The following is a 19,361-nucleotide window of genomic DNA, read 5'->3' on the forward strand; positions in this document are numbered from 1 at the left end:
TTCTAATGGAAAACTTTTCAGTTAAAAGCATTTCCGGAAAATCATGCCAGTCTAGACGTAGCCGTAGAGGGTATCATGAGCTTTCGGGGGAACAACCCACTTCAGATTTTCTGTGAGCAAGGAGACTGGCACCATATTCTCCAGTGGCTGGGTGGAAGGCTGGTCACCAGAACCCTGCTGCTGTCACCCAGTACAACCTCAGACTTTTGGGTAACTATTTCTGGGGTGCTTCTAGGCTAGTGTGGATTCTGTGCTCCATAAAAACAAGGATTTTTGAGTGCAAGCAACTGTATAGCAGATGGAGGTGCTGTGTCCCCCACTGATTTATTTCCTGACACAGCCTGGAGAACTGATTAGTTACCAAAGCTTTATGTTCCAATAACCCCAAGTACCATGTTTGGGGATGTTAAGCAGTGTGGGTGTGTTGGCCAGAGACCCACAGGCTGTGCCTATGTCCATGAACCTTGCTAAACAAACCCTTCTAGCCACTGCATCTTATCTAGCATGGGAGAGGCTTGTATTTTGTTAGCAATCTGTGCCTGGAACAACACCCTCGTGCTGCAAAGTCATTAGCAGGGTTTGAACTGTGGATCTCCAGAACCACAATACAGATACCTGCCCTTTTCAAGGCATAGGAGTAACTCCAGGAGCTGGCTGCCGCAGTAGGCTGCTATTTAGTCATGTGGATGAGCTGCTAGAGGGGGCATGCAGTGTTCCTCACGCTTTCCCTGAATGTTCTGTCAGAGCCAATGTACCACATCGCTGTTCTGAACTTCTCCTCCAATTCTCATGATCACATGACTTCCCCCAGTAAGGAGACTAAAATGGAAAGGACTGTGTCATCTGGCAGAGGGTTGAGAAGGGTTATGACAAGGGTGGCATGAAAGTCACCTCACAAAGAGGGCACTCAGAGCAGATTTAGAACAGAGCAAAGAAAATGAGCTCTTGAAAACGCAGTGCAGTTAACATATGGAACTCACTCATGCAGGATAATGGAACATTGTTTGGGAAAGTCTCCAAAGGGAAGTGGTGTAGAAGGTGCCCTGATTGCTACCAGGGGTTGTCAGTGGGATTTGAGCCTGAACCTTCAAGTGCTAAAGGCCTTTGCATTTGGTGCTGAACTAACTAGTGGCTTCTTAATCTAGCAGCAGTAGTATGTGGGGTTTTTTTTCTGTAAGGGGTCAGGTACTGGCAGGGTAGGTCTAATACATCACATCACACACCACCCTTGTCAGGAGATGCTTATGAGCATCTAAACAAAGTCCAGAGCAGTTCAAATCCCCATAGAAACCTGCTGCCCCCTAAGGGTACTAGATTGCGGGGTTTAAAAAACTCCACCGCATCCAGGGAACACGTTTGCTCCTCTGCTTTTTTTTGGCAGACACGCTCTTTCGGAAGCCCCCATATTCTTTGTTCTATGAGGAAGAAGGGAGTTTCCAAAAGAGGTTTTTTTCTGATATTTGGTCCCCTCTAGACAGGCCAAATATCCTCTTCCAACAAAAAAATCAGAAGAAGGTACGCAAAATGCATGTAGTCTAGCTGTACCCTAGCATAGCTTCTCAGCTGGAGTAGAACCAGATGCTTTCAAGCAGCTGGAAGCCGTAACAGGCTTATGTATTTACAATAGTAACTGAAGCGACACCGAGCAAAGATTAAAATAAAGCGATTCCCAATCCTCATGCTTCAGGGTACAAATTGGCTGAGGTCAGGAAGCCCTTTTTTCTCCTTTACAATACAGGACTGCATTGTTTGCCAGTCACGTTTGTATTTTGGCTTTCCTCTTACCTATTCAGCATGGGGCAACAGTGCACATCATTGATCTGTTTCCACTGTGTTGCCTCTTAGATCATGTTATATGTTTGCGACGAGAAAAATGGAGGGTTCCAGCCCGGGAGTAACTGTGCTCCAGCCTAGGACCTCTCCCATCCCAATAGCCTGTGCCAAAACGTGTGGCTGTTTGGAGTTCTCTCCTCCCCCAGTCCCAGGAGCACTGTGAGTCCCAGTCTAGTTAACTGCTGCCTTGCTGTTCCGTTTCAGTGGTTTTGCCACATGTCTCTGACTTATCCTCCCGACAGCTGCTTTTACGCTCTTCGCTACAGGCGGCCAGTTCACGTCTAGTAAAATGATCCTGCAGCCTCAACAACTCCAGGCTCTTTCGGCTTCGGCGAATACTTTGATGGAGTCTGGCACCGTGTGCCCGGGAGAGGCAGTGCCAAGGGCTGCCCAGCAGCAAGCCGAGGATTGCTCTCTTGCGAGAGGGGCTTCAAAACTCTCCCTCCGTCTCATGACACGCTGGGGAGAGGATCCTGGTGTTTTCTCCTCTAGGCGATATTTACCATGGCGCCCGTGGGGGCATTTGTATGCACCCGCCAAGTGCTCGGGGTTGGCCCTGCCCTGGGCGCGTGGTGCATGCCCGGTGCCGGAGCCGGCCCCGGTCGCACGGTGCACGGAGAGTGCCGGCTCCGGGCGCGTGGCAAATTGGGCACTCTGGCCCCCAGGCGCACGGCGAATTGGCCACCCCGCCCCTGGGCACACGGCTATGGGGAGCGCCGGCCCCGGGCACGCGGCTATAGGGGGTGCTGACCCCGGGAGCGTGGCAAATTGGCCTCCCTGCCCCCGGGCATGCAGCTATGGAGGGGGTGCCGGCTTTGGGCGCGCGGCTCTGGAGGACGCTGGCCCCAGGCTTGCTGCGAATGGGCGGCCCCCCCCACCCGTGGCCACGCGGCGCCTAGGGTTGCTAGCCCCCGGCACGTGGCTCATGGGGGTGTGGCGTATGTGCAGCCCCGCCCCCAGGTGCGCGAGTGTCCCCGCCCTCTGGCGCCTGGCAGGCGAACGGCCCCGCCCCCTGGCGCCCGGCAGCTTCAAATGGTTGGGGACCACTGCTCTACACAAACATGATGAAAACTCAAGCCATGGAATGCCAAAGGCTCAGCAAGTTTCCCTGAAGCCCCAACTCGGCTGGCTCCTGCATCAACCCTGCCTGCCCTCCTTTAAGTTGAATCCCCAACGCCAAGCGAGGTGGCATCTTCTGCTGTCACTTGAGTGGATGCAACCCCCTGAGTTTTCCCCTCAGTCCCGTCCCTTGACGGCGGGGGGGGGGGGGGAACGCTTTTTTGGGTTGGGAGATGCTGACCCACAAAATAAAATCAGTCGGAGGCTGCACACAAGTGAGAAGCCCTGGACTGAGAAGGAGAAAGACTCTCCACATTCCCCTTGCACACCAGAGCCTCGGGGGGCCCAGGCGAGTAGATTTTGGGTGCTCCAGCCCTGTGGGTGGGCAGTGGCAGGGGGGCTGGAGTGCCAGCACAGGCTCCCCAGTTTGGAGCCTCGGGGGCAAGCTGGGGGCCACAGCCAGCCCCTAGACCTGAGGTCCCCCACCCCTGCCTTACAGAGAAGTGCTGTAGAATGCCTCATGAGGAAGACCCCAGAAGAGTTCTAGAGGAATGACTATTGAAAAACCTCTGGGTTGTGTCTACACTGGCCACTTATTCCGGAAAAGCAGCCGCTTTTCAGGAATAACTTGCCAGCTGTCTACACTGGCCACTTGCTTTTCCGGAAAAGCAATGACGATCTAATGTACAATCATCATTTTTTCCCCAGAAAAACTATGCTGCTCCCGTTCGGGCAAAAGTCCTTTTCCGGAAAAACTGTTCCGGAAAAGGGCCAGTGTAGACAGCACAGTAGTCTTTTCCGCAAAAAAGCCCCGATCGCAAAAATGACAATCGGGGCTTTTTTCCGGAAAAGCGCGTTTACATTGACACGGACGCTTTTCCGGAAAAAGTGCTTTTCCGGAAAAGCATCCTGCCAATGTAGACGCGCTTTTCCTGGAAATACTTATAATGGAAAACTGTTCCATTTTAAGCATTTCCGGAAAAGGGTGCCAGTGTAGACGTAGCCGTGGGGAATGAGATCAAGATATATTTGAATAGTGTCTAGTGGTTTGTAAACATGAAGGCTGCGTCTAGACTGGCAAAAACTTGCCAGATGTCTACACTGGCTGCTTGAATTTGCGCAAGAGCACTGACGTTCTAATGTAAGAATTCAGTGCTTCTTGCACAAATACTTTGACGCTCCCGCTTAGGGATAAGCCCTCTTGCGCAAGAATACTTGCGCAAGAGGGCCAGTGTAGACAGGCACCTTAATTTTTTCCGCAAGAAAGCCCGATGGCTAAAATGGCCATCGGAGCTTTCTTGCGCAAAAGCGCGTCTATACTGGGCACGGATGCTTTTGCGCAAAAGCACTTTTTGCACAAAAGCATCCTGGCCAATCTAGATGCTCTTGCGGACATACTTTTAATGGAAAAACTTTTCAGTTAAAAGTATTTCCGCAAAATCATGCTAGTCTAGATGCAGCCGAACTGTCTTAAAGGGCCTGATTTTTAGAGGGTGAGCACTCAGCATCTTCTGAAAAATCCCTTTAAGGGGTTGAGTTGAGCACCCATAATCCCTAGCCACTTTCAAAAGCACCTAACCCTTGCTCTAAGGCAATGTCTACACTACAAGGTTTTTGCACAAAAACCAGCAGAGCATCCACACCTCAAGCATGTTTTTGTGCAAGAAAATTGACAGCACGGAGGGCGTTTGTGGGTAGAGTTATTCCTCTCCCCATGAGGAATAACGCCTTTTTGTGCTACAGCTTTTGCGCAAAAAGGCAGGTGTGGATGCTCCGGAAGGGGTTTTTGCACAAGAAACCCCTAGTGGAAAAAACATAGGCCATCAGAATGGCCATCAGAGTTTTCTTGCACAAGAGCGTCCATGCAGCGTGGACGCTCTCTTGTGCAAAAGAACATTGCTTATGCAATGCGCTTTGAGGCCTGGATGTGCTTTTGCGCAAGAAGTTTTTGCGCAAGACCTCTTCCACAAAAGGCTTCTTGCGCAGAAACTCTGCGGTGTAGACATAGCCTAATAGTCTAACGGGCAAACCCCTTTGGGTCAGCAGCAGGGACAGAATTCTCTCCTGCTTTCTGCAGGATGGTTCAAAAACACCCCAAAGAGAGTAAGTTCTGTGTTCTAGCCCTTTCCGTGGGACTTTCCCCAGAGGGCAAGACTGTGCTGGCTGTTTAAAGTGACTGACTTGTTTATTTCTCAGAAGTAAGTTGTGGTTTCCCTGCCAAGGCCGGAATCTGCTCCCTGGAATAAACTGTTTAGTCACGCTGGCTAGACAGCAAATCTAGTCACAAAAGTTGCAGAGAATCTTGTTTCCTCTGGACTGTAGCCATTTATTTGCCATCCTCCACCCCCACCAGTGGGCATGGGCTCCCCCTGCTGCCCAGCTTTGTATAACTGGTAGGAAAATTGCCCTTTTATCCTCAAGTCCATGTCTCAGGGCTGGCACACAGCAACAATCACGTCTTGTTTCCAAGAGCCGGTTGGTTATTTTTACTCCCTTCCCAAAAAAGCAGGCCTTGTTTGTAGTGCTCTGAATGCTTTCAAAGGTAAACCTGGAACTCACCAAGAGCACTGCGGAACAGCGACACATGCTCTGCAAAGTCCTGCTCCGACAGAGGGTACGTCTAGACTACTGGGTTTTGTCGACAGAAGTTTTGTCGACAGTATCTGTCGACAAAACTTCTGTCGACAAAGAGCGTCCAGACACATTGAGTTCTGTCGACAAAGCAAGCTGCTTTGTCGACAGAACCCTGTAGTCTAGACGCAACCCTACAGGCAATAACACCTTCTGTCGACAGAACTCTGTCGACAGAAGGCGTTATGCCTCGTAAAATGAGGTTTACCAGCGTCGACAAAACTGGTGAGTTCTGTCGACGTTATGTCGACAGAACTCAGCGGTAGTGTAGACGCTGGTATAGTTTTGTCGACAAAAGTCCACTTTTGTCGACAAAACTCAGTAGTCTAGACACACCCTTGTGACAAAACTATACCAGCGTCTACACTACTGCTGAGTTCTGTCGACATAACGTCGACAGAACTCAGCAGTTTTGTCGACGCTGGTAAACCTCATTTTACGAGGAATAACGCCTTCTGTCGACAGAGTTCTGTCGACAGAAGGTGTTATTGCCTGTAGGGTTGCGTCTAGACTACAGGGTTTTGTGGTCAAAGCAGCTTGCTTTGTCGACAGAACTGAATGTGTCTAGACGCTCTTTGTCGACAGAAGTTTTGTCGACAGATACTGTCGACAAAACTTCTGTCGACAAAAGCCTGTAGTCTAGATGTACCCAGAGGCTGGGAACAGAGATGTCTCTTTTGATTCAGTGTGTGTGTGTGTGTGTGTGTGTGTGTGTGTGTCCTCCTGTTTCTCTTCTAACAACTGTGTTCAAGGGGATGATCAGAGCAGGAAGGGTTAATTTCCTGGACTAAAGCGATGTAGCTTGGGTTGCCAGGTGTCCGGTATTAAACAGGACAGCCCAATATTTGCGTCTTCCGTGCGGAAAAAATATTCCAAAAATGTCTGGTATTTTCTGTTTTTCCTGAGGGCCGGCTTGGGTGCCCGACAGCAGAGGGAGGGGGAAGCTCAACAACTTCTCCTGTGGTTTTTTTTTCTTAACAGAATTTTTCCTGGGCATTTTTTGGGAGGGGATTCGGTATTTTTTGTGAAACCATCTGGCAACCCTACATGTAGCGCAACCAATGAGCAAAGAGGAACTGCTGTTTTTGTGGGGTTTGGATTGCAGTACCGCCTAGAGACCCCAAGCAAGATCAGAGCCAAGGTGCTGTACATATACATGGTGTGATTCAGCCCCTGTCCTGACACTGGGTACACAATACTGATCAAGGAAGGGAGATGGGGAATATTATCCCATTTTATAATTGGTAAGCCAGAAGGTCCAGGTAGATTCAATGACATGCCCAGGGTTACCCAGGAAGAGTTTTGGATATCATGCAAACTAGAAACAGGACAAATCCAGCCCCTCCAAATGCACTGAGCCCCTGTTTTGTGGTGATTCCAATGGTTAGTACTCTATGCTGTGGCTGCAGCGACCTCGGTGGAATCCGAGTCACAGCATGGCTTTTTTAGGCTATGTCTAGACTCCAGGCTTCTTTTGCAAGAACCGTTTTTCTGAAGAGATCTTTGTGACGTAGTGGGGGTACGGTACCTAGCTGGTTTCTATGCTGCTGGCTCTGGGGTAACCCCCACTGCTGCCGTGGGTACCAGGACCCAGCAAAACAGGATGAGTCACTATGCAAACCAGTATAGCCAGACACCCCCCATGGAGAGGAACAAAGGAAGGGGGAATGCTGCCCTGGCTGGGGGGCAGGGCTGGAAGAGAGTTAGTGAGTTGCTGTCTGAGAGCATGGAGGAGACAGCCTAGGGAAAGGGGCTGGAGTTTAGGGGCCCAGTCTCCCCCATCTCAAGGGGGCCTGAGGCAGCCTAGCCCAGCTCTGTGACCAGATTCCATCTGTGCTGTGCTGTATCCTGGAGAGGCAATAAACTTCCTCTATTCCACCGGCTGGTGCAGTCTGTTTGTGCCATTTCGGGATGCAGGAGACGGGGGACCCCCATCGCGCCGTCACAATCTTCCAAAAAAAGCTTCTTGCACAAGAGCGCATCCACACACAAGAGTGCATCGGAAAAGCGATGCACTTTTGCGACAGTGTCCAGACTCACTGGACGCTCTTTCGCATAAAAGGCCACCCGGAACCACTTCAGCCAGGACGTTAGGTCACGAGTTGCTTCCGAATGTTGGTGCCAGAGCCTTGCAGAGAGATACGCTTAAAGGGACCCCTTGGACAGATGTTTCTCTGCTTCTGCTTGCCTACCTCTTTGAGGGACAGCAAAGCTTTAGCAGCGCCTGCTCTGGTTGCCCTGTTCTTTTTCGGATGCCACAGCCGTTTCCTTTGTGCCACGGAGCCGGAGCTGCCCCTGGGCATGTGATGGCCCCACACGGCCATGCTGCAGATTTTGCAGCATGTTCTGCCAGCTGCCTGCCTGGTCCTGCATGACCTGGACTTTGATCTTTTTCTGGGGACCCTCTCCATGGCTGTGGCTGCTCCACTTTTGGCAACTGCATCCCCCAGTGGAGAGGCATTTCCAGACGCTTGACACCGGTTTGGACTGGTCATGGAGTGGTGGGATGACCAGCAGTGGCTTCAAAACTTCTGCATGCAGAAGGCCACCTTCGTGGAGCTGTGTGCCTGGCTCACCCCCGACCTCCGGAGACACGACACCCACCTGTGGCCCGCCATCCCCCAAGAGAAGCGGGTTGCAATAGCCCTCTGAAAGCTCCCCACCCCTGACAGCTACTGGTCGGTGGGCAACCAGTTCGGTGTGAGGAAGTTCACTGTCGGGGCCCTCCTCATGGAGGTAAGGTGCTCTGGGGCTGCAGTCCCTGCAGGGAGGAGACAGTGTTGTATAAGGGGGACCTCGGGAAAGGGGAGCTGTGGGGGGTGGAGTGGGGTTGGGGGGAGCCCTGTCCTGGGGGCTTGTGCTGTCCCACCCTCACACAGCCCTGCTGCTGGGGGGGGGCAGCCTCATAGTAGGTGGCTCCTGGGGTGTTTGGGGGGGCAGCACCTCCCAAGGGCTCTCATTCTCTATTTTGTGTGTTTCTTTGTCTCCTTCTGCAGGTTGTGAGGGCCACCAACTCCAGCCTGCTACGGAGGGTCATCCGTCTGGGAGACCTGGATGTGACCATGGCTGGATTTGCTGCCTTGGGGTTCTTGAAGTGCGGGGAGCACTCGATGGGGCCCACATCACGACCTGCGCACCGCACCATCGAGCCACCCGGTATATTAATCGAAAGGGCTACTTCTCCATGGTGCTGCAGGCCCAGGTCGACCACTGGGGACACTTTCCAGACATTTTTGCTGGGTGGTCAGGAAGGGCACACGATGCTCACGTGTTCAGGAACGCTAGCCTGTACCGCAAGCTGGAGGTGGGCACATATTTTCCCCCGCCGTGAACTTGCCACGGGGATGTGCCAATACCACTGTGCAGCTTACCCCTGATGCCGTAGCTTATGAAGCCATACACTGGACACCTGCATCCCAGCAGGGACCAATGAATGCCCACCTGAACCGGGCCCAGATGCAGGTGGAGTGTGCCTTCAGCTGCCTCAATGCATGTTTCTGGTGCCTCCTCACCTGCCTGGAGGTGGGGGAGAACAACATCCCTGAGGTAGTGGGGGCAAGTTGTGTCCTCCACAACATTGTGAAGAGGGGCGAGCCTTCCAAGAGCCATGGACAGAGCCTTCCAAGAGCCATGGACAGAGGCCATACCCATCAGGCACATCCAGGGGGCCCTGACGAAGAGGTTTTTCTCAAGGAGATCAGTAACCCTCCCCAAGGCATCTGTACTAGGGGCCCATGTTTTGTGGCCCTATTCCTTCCTCTCCACAACCTCTCCCTTCACCTTTTCCCTGACATCTCAGTAAACACACCTGTTTCGTTATTTAAAAAGAACAGTCTGTATTCATAGTTCAGAAAAGTTGGGAAGAGGGAGGTGGGTAAAGAACAGAGAAAGAGGAGCTGAAGCTCTGCGGAAGCGCTTGCCGAGTGCGGCCGGGGATGTGGGGTACAGTGGCCATTGCTAGTGATTCTATGGGCACAGAAAGGAAGGCTGGGCGGGCCTGAGAAGCTGAAGCACTTGGAAGGCCAAGCGCTGCCGTGGCTGAGTTTGTGAGGGCGTGAGTTTGAGGCGCGTGGAATGTGAGGAAAGGGGAGGGCAGGAAGGAAGGGTTGTGAGAGGAGGGAGAAGGTGGTGAGGAGGGCAAGTGTGGGAAGAGGGGAGGTGAGTAGCGCCCCCAAGGCCTCGTGGTCAGAGCAAGGGTGGTAGAAGTAGGAGAGGGCTGTGGGCGCGTGCAGCCCAGGGGTGTTGGAAGGCCAAGTGAGGAAGCGGAAGCGGGGCTGTTGCTCGGGGCGGCTGTGGGGTGCAGAGGCCATAGGTAGTGCGGCAGAGCAGGCTGGAGCAAGAGGCCCTGCTCCTTTCCTCGTTAGTATAGTGGTGAGTATCCCCGCCTGTCACGCGGGAGACCGGGGTTCGATTCCCCGACGGGGAGAGCGCCACCCTCCCCTTTTTGCCCGGAGGCAGAGAGATGCCGCCTGCCCCGCACGGCAAGCAGCACTCCCGCCCCGGCAGGGTGATTCTTACCCGCAGAGAGACAAGGAGCCTGCAAAGCCACCGGCTCCGGCTTGCCCTTGCCGTAGCCTGACGGCAAGACACGCCCGTGGAGCGCACGCTGCAGAGCGACAAAGGGGCAGACTGTGGCCGAGGGCACGAGGAGCATGAGGGTGGCGACGGAGAGAGAAAAGCGGAGCGGCAGCAGGCCGGTCTCCGGTCTTCTTCTCCTTTGGGAATGGTGTGGAGTGTGAGAGTCCCAGGGAGACTTGAGAAGTATCCCCCGGCCTAGGTGAGGGAGGCGGCCTTTGTGCGAGCGCAGAGCTGAGCCTTCACGGCTCAGGTGCGGCTGAGCTTGCGTCCCGGCCGTGGTCGTATAGTGGTTAGTACTCTGTGCTGTGGCCGCAGCAACCTCGGTTCGAATCCGAGTCACGGCATGGCTTTTTTAGTGAGGGATCTTCAGAGCGGCAGCCTGCTTGCGCCCGAGTGCACAGAGGGCCAGCAGCTGTCCCTGGCTTGGGCTTGGGCTTGGGAGTGGAGCGGACGGGTGGCAAGGCGAGCAGGGGGACTCCTTCCTTCCTTCCTTCCTGGGTGCCAGAGTCCATGAGCAGCTCCTTCCCTCCTGGAAAGCGCTGTGCTTGGAAGGTGGGTGCAGCGGGCGCGGAAAGGAAAGGAAGGCTGTGCGGGCCTGAGAAGCTGAAGCGCTTGGAAGGCCAAGGGCTGCCGTGGCTGAGGGCGTGGCATGTGAGGAAAGGGGAGGGCAGGAAGGAAGGGTTGTGAGAGGAGGGAGAAGGTGGTGAGGAGGGCAAGTGTGGGAAGAGGGGAGGTGAGTAGCGCCCCCAAGGCCTCGTGGTCAGAGCAAGGGTGGTAGAAGTAGGAGAGGGCTGTGGGCGCGTGCAGCCCAGGGGTGTTGGAAGGCCAAGTGAGGAAGCGGAAGCGGGGCTGTTGCTCGGGGCGGCTGTGGGGTGCAGAGGCCATAGGTAGTGCGGCAGAGCAGGCTGGAGCAAGAGGCCCTGCTCCTTTCCTCGTTAGTATAGTGGTGAGTATCCCCGCCTGTCACGCGGGAGACCGGGGTTCGATTCCCCGACAGGGAGAGCGCCACCCTCCCCTTTTTGCCCGGAGGCAGAGAGATGCCGCCTGCCCCGCACGGCAAGCAGCACTCCCGCCCCGGCAGGGTGATTCTTACCCGCAGAGAGACAAGGAGCCTGCAAAGCCACCGGCTCCGGCTTGCCCTTGCCGTAGCCTGACGGCAAGACACGCCCGTGGAGCGCACGCTGCAGAGCGACAAAGGGGCAGACTGTGGCCGAGGGCACGAGGAGCATGAGGGTGGCGACGGAGAGAGAAAAGCGGAGCGGCAGCAGGTCGGTCTCCGGTCTTCTTCTCCTTTGGGAATGGTGTGGAGTGTGAGAGTCCCAGGGAGACTTGAGAAGTATCCCCCGGCCTAGGTGAGGGAGGCGGCCTTTGTGCGAGCGCAGAGCTGAGCCTTCACGGCTCAGGTGCGGCTGAGCTTGCGTCCCGGCCGTGGTCGTATAGTGGTTAGTACTCTGTGCTGTGGCCGCAGCAACCTCGGTTCGAATCCGAGTCACGGCATGGCTTTTTTAGTGAGGGATCTTCAGAGCGGCAGCCTGCTTGCGCCCGAGTGCACAGAGGGCCAGCAGCTGTCCCTGGCTTGGGCTTGGGCTTGGGAGTGGAGCGGACGGGTGGCAAGGCGAGCAGGGGGACTCCTTCCTTCCTGGGTGCCAGAGTCCATGAGCAGCTCCTTCCCTCCTGGAAAGCGCTGTGCTTGGAAGGTGGGTGCAGCGGGCGCGGAAAGGAAAGGAAGGCTGTGCGGGCCTGAGAAGCTGAAGCGCTTGGAAGGCCAAGGGCTGCCGTGGCTGAGGGCGTGGCATGTGAGGAAAGGGGAGGGCAGGAAGGAAGGGTTGTGAGAGGAGGGAGAAGGTGGTGAGGAGGGCAAGTGTGGGAAGAGGGGAGGTGGGAGAGGAGGTGAGTAGCGCCCCCAAGGCCTCGTGGTCAGAGCAAGGGTGGTAGAAGTAGGAGAGGGCTGTGGGCGCGTGCAGCCCAGGGGTGTTGGAAGGCCAAGTGAGGAAGCGGAAGCGGGGCTGTTGCTCGGGGCGGCTGTGGGGTGCAGAGGCCATAGGTAGTGCGGCAGAGCAGGCTGGAGCAAGAGGCCCTGCTCCTTTCCTCGTTAGTATAGTGGTGAGTATCCCCGCCTGTCACGCGGGAGACCGGGGTTCGATTCCCCGACGGGGAGAGCGCCACCCTCCCCTTTTTGCCCGGAGGCAGAGAGATGCCGCCTGCCCCGCACGGCAAGCAGCACTCCCGCCCCGGCAGGGTGATTCTTACCCGCAGAGAGACAAGGAGCCTGCAAAGCCACCGGCTCCGGCTTGCCCTTGCCGTAGCCTGACGGCAAGACACGCCCGTGGAGCGCACGCTGCAGAGCGACAAAGGGGCAGACTGTGGCCGAGGGCACGAGGAGCATGAGGGTGGCGACGGAGAGAGAAAAGCGGAGCGGCAGCAGGCCGGTCTCCGGTCTTCTTCTCCTTTGGGAATGGTGTGGAGTGTGAGAGTCCCAGGGAGACTTGAGAAGTATCCCCCGGCCTAGGTGAGGGAGGCGGCCTTTGTGCGAGCGCAGAGCTGAGCCTTCACGGCTCAGGTGCGGCTGAGCTTGCGTCCCGGCCGTGGTCGTATAGTGGTTAGTACTCTGTGCTGTGGCCGCAGCAACCTCGGTTCGAATCCGAGTCACGGCATGGCTTTTTTAGTGAGGGATCTTCAGAGCGGCAGCCTGCTTGCGCCCGAGTGCACAGAGGGCCAGCAGCTGTCCCTGGCTTGGGCTTGGGCTTGGGAGTGGAGCGGACGGGTGGCAAGGCGAGCAGGGGGACTCCTTCCTTCCTTCCTTCCTGGGTGCCAGAGTCCATGAGCAGCTCCTTCCCTCCTGGAAAGCGCTGTGCTTGGAAGGTGGGTGCAGCGGGCGCGGAAAGGAAAGGAAGGCTGTGCGGGCCTGAGAAGCTGAAGCGCTTGGAAGGCCAAGGGCTGCCGTGGCTGAGGGCGTGGCATGTGAGGAAAGGGGAGGGCAGGAAGGAAGGGTTGTGAGAGGAGGGAGAAGGTGGTGAGGAGGGCAAGTGTGGGAAGAGGGGAGGTGAGTAGCGCCCCCAAGGCCTCGTGGTCAGAGCAAGGGTGGTAGAAGTAGGAGAGGGCTGTGGGCGCGTGCAGCCCAGGGGTGTTGGAAGGCCAAGTGAGGAAGCGGAAGCGGGGCTGTTGCTCGGGGCGGCTGTGGGGTGCAGAGGCCATAGGTAGTGCGGCAGAGCAGGCTGGAGCAAGAGGCCCTGCTCCTTTCCTCGTTAGTATAGTGGTGAGTATCCCCGCCTGTCACGCGGGAGACCGGGGTTCGATTCCCCGACGGGGAGAGCGCCACCCTCCCCTTTTTGCCCGGAGGCAGAGAGATGCCGCCTGCCCCGCACGGCAAGCAGCACTCCCGCCCCGGCAGGGTGATTCTTACCCGCAGAGAGACAAGGAGCCTGCAAAGCCACCGGCTCCGGCTTGCCCTTGCCGTAGCCTGACGGCAAGACACGCCCGTGGAGCGCACGCTGCAGAGCGACAAAGGGGCAGACTGTGGCCGAGGGCACGAGGAGCATGAGGGTGGCGACGGAGAGAGAAAAGCGGAGCGGCAGCAGGCCGGTCTCCGGTCTTCTTCTCCTTTGGGAATGGTGTGGAGTGTGAGAGTCCCAGGGAGACTTGAGAAGTATCCCCCGGCCTAGGTGAGGGAGGCGGCCTTTGTGCGAGCGCAGAGCTGAGCCTTCACGGCTCAGGTGCGGCTGAGCTTGCGTCCCGGCCGTGGTCGTATAGTGGTTAGTACTCTGTGCTGTGGCCGCAGCAACCTCGGTTCGAATCCGAGTCACGGCATGGCTTTTTTAGTGAGGGATCTTCAGAGCGGCAGCCTGCTTGCGCCCGAGTGCACAGAGGGCCAGCAGCTGTCCCTGGCTTGGGCTTGGGCTTGGGAGTGGAGCGGACGGGTGGCAAGGCGAGCAGGGGGACTCCTTCCTTCCTGGGTGCCAGAGTCCATGAGCAGCTCCTTCCCTCCTGGAAAGCGCTGTGCTTGGAAGGTGGGTGCAGCGGGCGCGGAAAGGAAAGGAAGGCTGTGCGGGCCTGAGAAGCTGAAGCGCTTGGAAGGCCAAGGGCTGCCGTGGCTGAGGGCGTGGCATGTGAGGAAAGGGGAGGGCAGGAAGGAAGGGTTGTGAGAGGAGGGAGAAGGTGGTGAGGAGGGCAAGTGTGGGAAGAGGGGAGGTGGGAGAGGAGGTGAGTAGCGCCCCCAAGGCCTCGTGGTCAGAGCAAGGGTGGTAGAAGTAGGAGAGGGCTGTGGGCGCGTGCAGCCCAGGGGTGTTGGAAGGCCAAGTGAGGAAGCGGAAGCGGGGCTGTTGCTCGGGGCGGCTGTGGGGTGCAGAGGCCATAGGTAGTGCGGCAGAGCAGGCTGGAGCAAGAGGCCCTGCTCCTTTCCTCGTTAGTATAGTGGTGAGTATCCCCGCCTGTCACGCGGGAGACCGGGGTTCGATTCCCCGACGGGGAGAGCGCCACCCTCCCCTTTTTGCCCGGAGGCAGAGAGATGCCGCCTGCCCCGCACGGCAAGCAGCACTCCCGCCCCGGCAGGGTGATTCTTACCCGCAGAGAGACAAGGAGCCTGCAAAGCCACCGGCTCCGGCTTGCCCTTGCCGTAGCCTGACGGCAAGACACGCCCGTGGAGCGCACGCTGCAGAGCGACAAAGGGGCAGACTGTGGCCGAGGGCACGAGGAGCATGAGGGTGGCGACGGAGAGAGAAAAGCGGAGCGGCAGCAGGCCGGTCTCCGGTCTTCTTCTCCTTTGGGAATGGTGTGGAGTGTGAGAGTCCCAGGGAGACTTGAGAAGTATCCCCCGGCCTAGGTGAGGGAGGCGGCCTTTGTGCGAGCGCAGAGCTGAGCCTTCACGGCTCAGGTGCGGCTGAGCTTGCGTCCCGGCCGTGGTCGTATAGTGGTTAGTACTCTGTGCTGTGGCCGCAGCAACCTCGGTTCGAATCCGAGTCACGGCATGGCTTTTTTAGTGAGGGATCTTCAGAGCGGCAGCCTGCTTGCGCCCGAGTGCACAGAGGGCCAGCAGCTGTCCCTGGCTTGGGCTTGGGCTTGGGAGTGGAGCGGACGGGTGGCAAGGCGAGCAGGGGGACTCCTTCCTTCCTTCCTTCCTGGGTGCCAGAGTCCATGAGCAGCTCCTTCCCTCCTGGAAAGCGCTGTGCTTGGAAGGTGGGTGCAGCGGGCGCGGAAAGGAAAGGAAGGCTGTGCGGGCCTGAGAAGCTGAAGCGCTTGGAAGGCCAAGGGCTGCCGTGGCTGAGGGCGTGGCATGTGAGGAAAGGGGAGGGCAGGAAGGAAGGGTTGTGAGAGGAGGGAGAAGGTGGTGAGGAGGGCAAGTGTGGGAAGAGGGGAGGTGAGTAGCGCCCCCAAGGCCTCGTGGTCAGAGCAAGGGTGGTAGAAGTAGGAGAGGGCTGTGGGCGCGTGCAGCCCAGGGGTGTTGGAAGGCCAAGTGAGGAAGCGGAAGCGGGGCTGTTGCTCGGGGCGGCTGTGGGGTGCAGAGGCCATAGGTAGTGCGGCAGAGCAGGCTGGAGCAAGAGGCCCTGCTCCTTTCCTCGTTAGTATAGTGGTGAGTATCCCCGCCTGTCACGCGGGAGACCGGGGTTCGATTCCCCGACGGGGAGAGCGCCACCCTCCCCTTTTTGCCCGGAGGCAGAGAGATGCCGCCTGCCCCGCACGGCAAGCAGCACTCCCGCCCCGGCAGGGTGATTCTTACCCGCAGAGAGACAAGGAGCCTGCAAAGCCACCGGCTCCGGCTTGCCCTTGCCGTAGCCTGACGGCAAGACACGCCCGTGGAGCGCACGCTGCAGAGCGACAAAGGGGCAGACTGTGGCCGAGGGCACGAGGAGCATGAGGGTGGCGACGGAGAGAGAAAAGCGGAGCGGCAGCAGGCCGGTCTCCGGTCTTCTTCTCCTTTGGGAATGGTGTGGAGTGTGAGAGTCCCAGGGAGACTTGAGAAGTATCCCCCGGCCTAGGTGAGGGAGGCGGCCTTTGTGCGAGCGCAGAGCTGAGCCTTCACGGCTCAGGTGCGGCTGAGCTTGCGTCCCGGCCGTGGTCGTATAGTGGTTAGTACTCTGTGCTGTGGCCGCAGCAACCTCGGTTCGAATCCGAGTCACGGCATGGCTTTTTTAGTGAGGGATCTTCAGAGCGGCAGCCTGCTTGCGCCCGAGTGCACAGAGGGCCAGCAGCTGTCCCTGGCTTGGGCTTGGGCTTGGGAGTGGAGCGGACGGGTGGCAAGGCGAGCAGGGGGACTCCTTCCTTCCTGGGTGCCAGAGTCCATGAGCAGCTCCTTCCCTCCTGGAAAGCGCTGTGCTTGGAAGGTGGGTGCAGCGGGCGCGGAAAGGAAAGGAAGGCTGTGCGGGCCTGAGAAGCTGAAGCGCTTGGAAGGCCAAGGGCTGCCGTGGCTGAGGGCGTGGCATGTGAGGAAAGGGGAGGGCAGGAAGGAAGGGTTGTGAGAGGAGGGAGAAGGTGGTGAGGAGGGCAAGTGTGGGAAGAGGGGAGGTGGGAGAGGAGGTGAGTAGCGCCCCCAAGGCCTCGTGGTCAGAGCAAGGGTGGTAGAAGTAGGAGAGGGCTGTGGGCGCGTGCAGCCCAGGGGTGTTGGAAGGCCAAGTGAGGAAGCGGAAGCGGGGCTGTTGCTCGGGGCGGCTGTGGGGTGCAGAGGCCATAGGTAGTGCGGCAGAGCAGGCTGGAGCAAGAGGCCCTGCTCCTTTCCTCGTTAGTATAGTGGTGAGTATCCCCGCCTGTCACGCGGGAGACCGGGGTTCGATTCCCCGACGGGGAGAGCGCCACCCTCCCCTTTTTGCCCGGAGGCAGAGAGATGCCGCCTGCCCCGCACGGCAAGCAGCACTCCCGCCCCGGCAGGGTGATTCTTACCCGCAGAGAGACAAGGAGCCTGCAAAGCCACCGGCTCCGGCTTGCCCTTGCCGTAGCCTGACGGCAAGACACGCCCGTGGAGCGCACGCTGCAGAGCGACAAAGGGGCAGACTGTGGCCGAGGGCACGAGGAGCATGAGGGTGGCGACGGAGAGAGAAAAGCGGAGCGGCAGCAGGCCGGTCTCCGGTCTTCTTCTCCTTTGGGAATGGTGTGGAGTGTGAGAGTCCCAGGGAGACTTGAGAAGTATCCCCCGGCCTAGGTGAGGGAGGCGGCCTTTGTGCGAGCGCAGAGCTGAGCCTTCACGGCTCAGGTGCGGCTGAGCTTGCGTCCCGGCCGTGGTCGTATAGTGGTTAGTACTCTGTGCTGTGGCCGCAGCAACCTCGGTTCGAATCCGAGTCACGGCATGGCTTTTTTAGTGAGGGATCTTCAGAGCGGCAGCCTGCTTGCGCCCGAGTGCACAGAGGGCCAGCAGCTGTCCCTGGCTTGGGCTTGGGCTTGGGAGTGGAGCGGACGGGTGGCAAGGCGAGCAGGGGGACTCCTTCCTTCCTTCCTTCCTGGGTGCCAGAGTCCATGAGCAGCTCCTTCCCTCCTGGAAAGCGCTGTGCTTGGAAGGTGGGTGCAGCGGGCGCGGAAAGGAAAGGAAGGCTGTGCGGGCCTGAGAAGCTGAAGCGCTTGGAAGGCCAAGGGCTGCCGTGGCTGAGGGCGTGGCATGTGAGGAAAGGGGAGGGCAGGAAGGAAGGGTTGTGAGAGGAGGGAGAAGGTGGTGAGGAGGGCAAGTGTGGGAAGAGGGGAGGTGAGTAGCGCCCCCAAGGCCTCGTGGTCAGAGCAAGGGTGGTAGAAGTAGGAGAGGGCTGTGGGCGCGTGCAGCCCAGGGGTGTTGGAAGGCCAAGTGAGGAAGCGGAAGCGGGGCTGTTGCTCGGGGCGGCTGTGGGGTGCAGAGGCCATAGGTAGTGCGGCAGAGCAGGCTGGAGCAAGAGGCCCTGCTCCTTTCCTCGTTAGTATAGTGGTGAGTATCCCCGCCTGTCACGCGGGAGACCGGGGTTCGATTCCCCGACGGGGAGAGCGCCACCCTCCCCTTTTTGCCCGGAGGCAGAGAGATGCCGCCTGCCCCGCACGGCAAGCAGCACTCCCGCCCCGGCAGGGTGATTCTTACCCGCAGAGAGACAAGGAGCCTGCAAAGCCACCGGCTCCGGCTTGCCCTTGCCGTAGCCTGACGGCAAGACACGCCCGTGGAGCGCACGCTGCAGAGCGACAAAGGGGCAGACTGTGGCCGAGGGCACGAGGAGCATGAGGGTGGCGACGGAGAGAGAAAAGCGGAGCGGCAGCAGGTCGGTCTCCGGTCTTCTTCTCCTTTGGGAATGGTGTGGAGTGTGAGAGTCCCAGGGAGACTTGAGAAGTATCCCCCGGCCTAGGTGAGGGAGGCGGCCTTTGTGCGAGCGCAGAGCTGAGCCTTCACGGCTCAGGTGCGGCTGAGCTTGCGTCCCGGCCGTGGTCGTATAGTGGTTAGTACTCTGTGCTGTGGCCGCAGCAACCTCGGTTCGAATCCGAGTCACGGCATGGCTTTTTTAGTGAGGGATCTTCAGAGCGGCAGCCTGCTTGCGCCCGAGTGCACAGAGGGCCAGCAGCTGTCCCTGGCTTGGGCTTGGGCTTGGGAGTGGAGCGGACGGGTGGCAAGGCGAGCAGGGGGACTCCTTCCTTCCTTCCTTCCTGGGTGCCAGAGTCCATGAGCAGCTCCTTCCCTCCTGGAAAGCGCTGTGCTTGGAAGGTGGGTGCAGCGGGCGCGGAAAGGAAAGGAAGGCTGTGCGGGCCTGAGAAGCTGAAGCGCTTGGAAGGCCAAGGGCTGCCGTGGCTGAGGGCGTGGCATGTGAGGAAAGGGGAGGGCAGGAAGGAAGGGTTGTGAGAGGAGGGAGAAGGTGGTGAGGAGGGCAAGTGTGGGAAGAGGGGAGGTGGGAGAGGAGGTGAGTAGCGCCCCCAAGGCCTCGTGGTCAGAGCAAGGGTGGTAGAAGTAGGAGAGGGCTGTGGGCGCGTGCAGCCCAGGGGTGTTGGAAGGCCAAGTGAGGAAGCGGAAGCGGGGCTGTTGCTCGGGGCGGCTGTGGGGTGCAGAGGCCATAGGTAGTGCGGCAGAGCAGGCTGGAGCAAGAGGCCCTGCTCCTTTCCTCGTTAGTATAGTGGTGAGTATCCCCGCCTGTCACGCGGGAGACCGGGGTTCGATTCCCCGACGGGGAGAGCGCCACCCTCCCCTTTTTGCCCGGAGGCAGAGAGATGCCGCCTGCCCCGCACGGCAAGCAGCACTCCCGCCCCGGCAGGGTGATTCTTACCCGCAGAGAGACAAGGAGCCTGCAAAGCCACCGGCTCCGGCTTGCCCTTGCCGTAGCCTGACGGCAAGACAC

This window comes from Pelodiscus sinensis, chromosome 26 (genome assembly GCF_052426305.1).
Source record: "Pelodiscus sinensis isolate ZL-2025 chromosome 26, ASM5242630v1, whole genome shotgun sequence".
In the NCBI taxonomy this organism is placed as follows: domain Eukaryota; kingdom Metazoa; phylum Chordata; order Testudines; family Trionychidae; genus Pelodiscus; species Pelodiscus sinensis.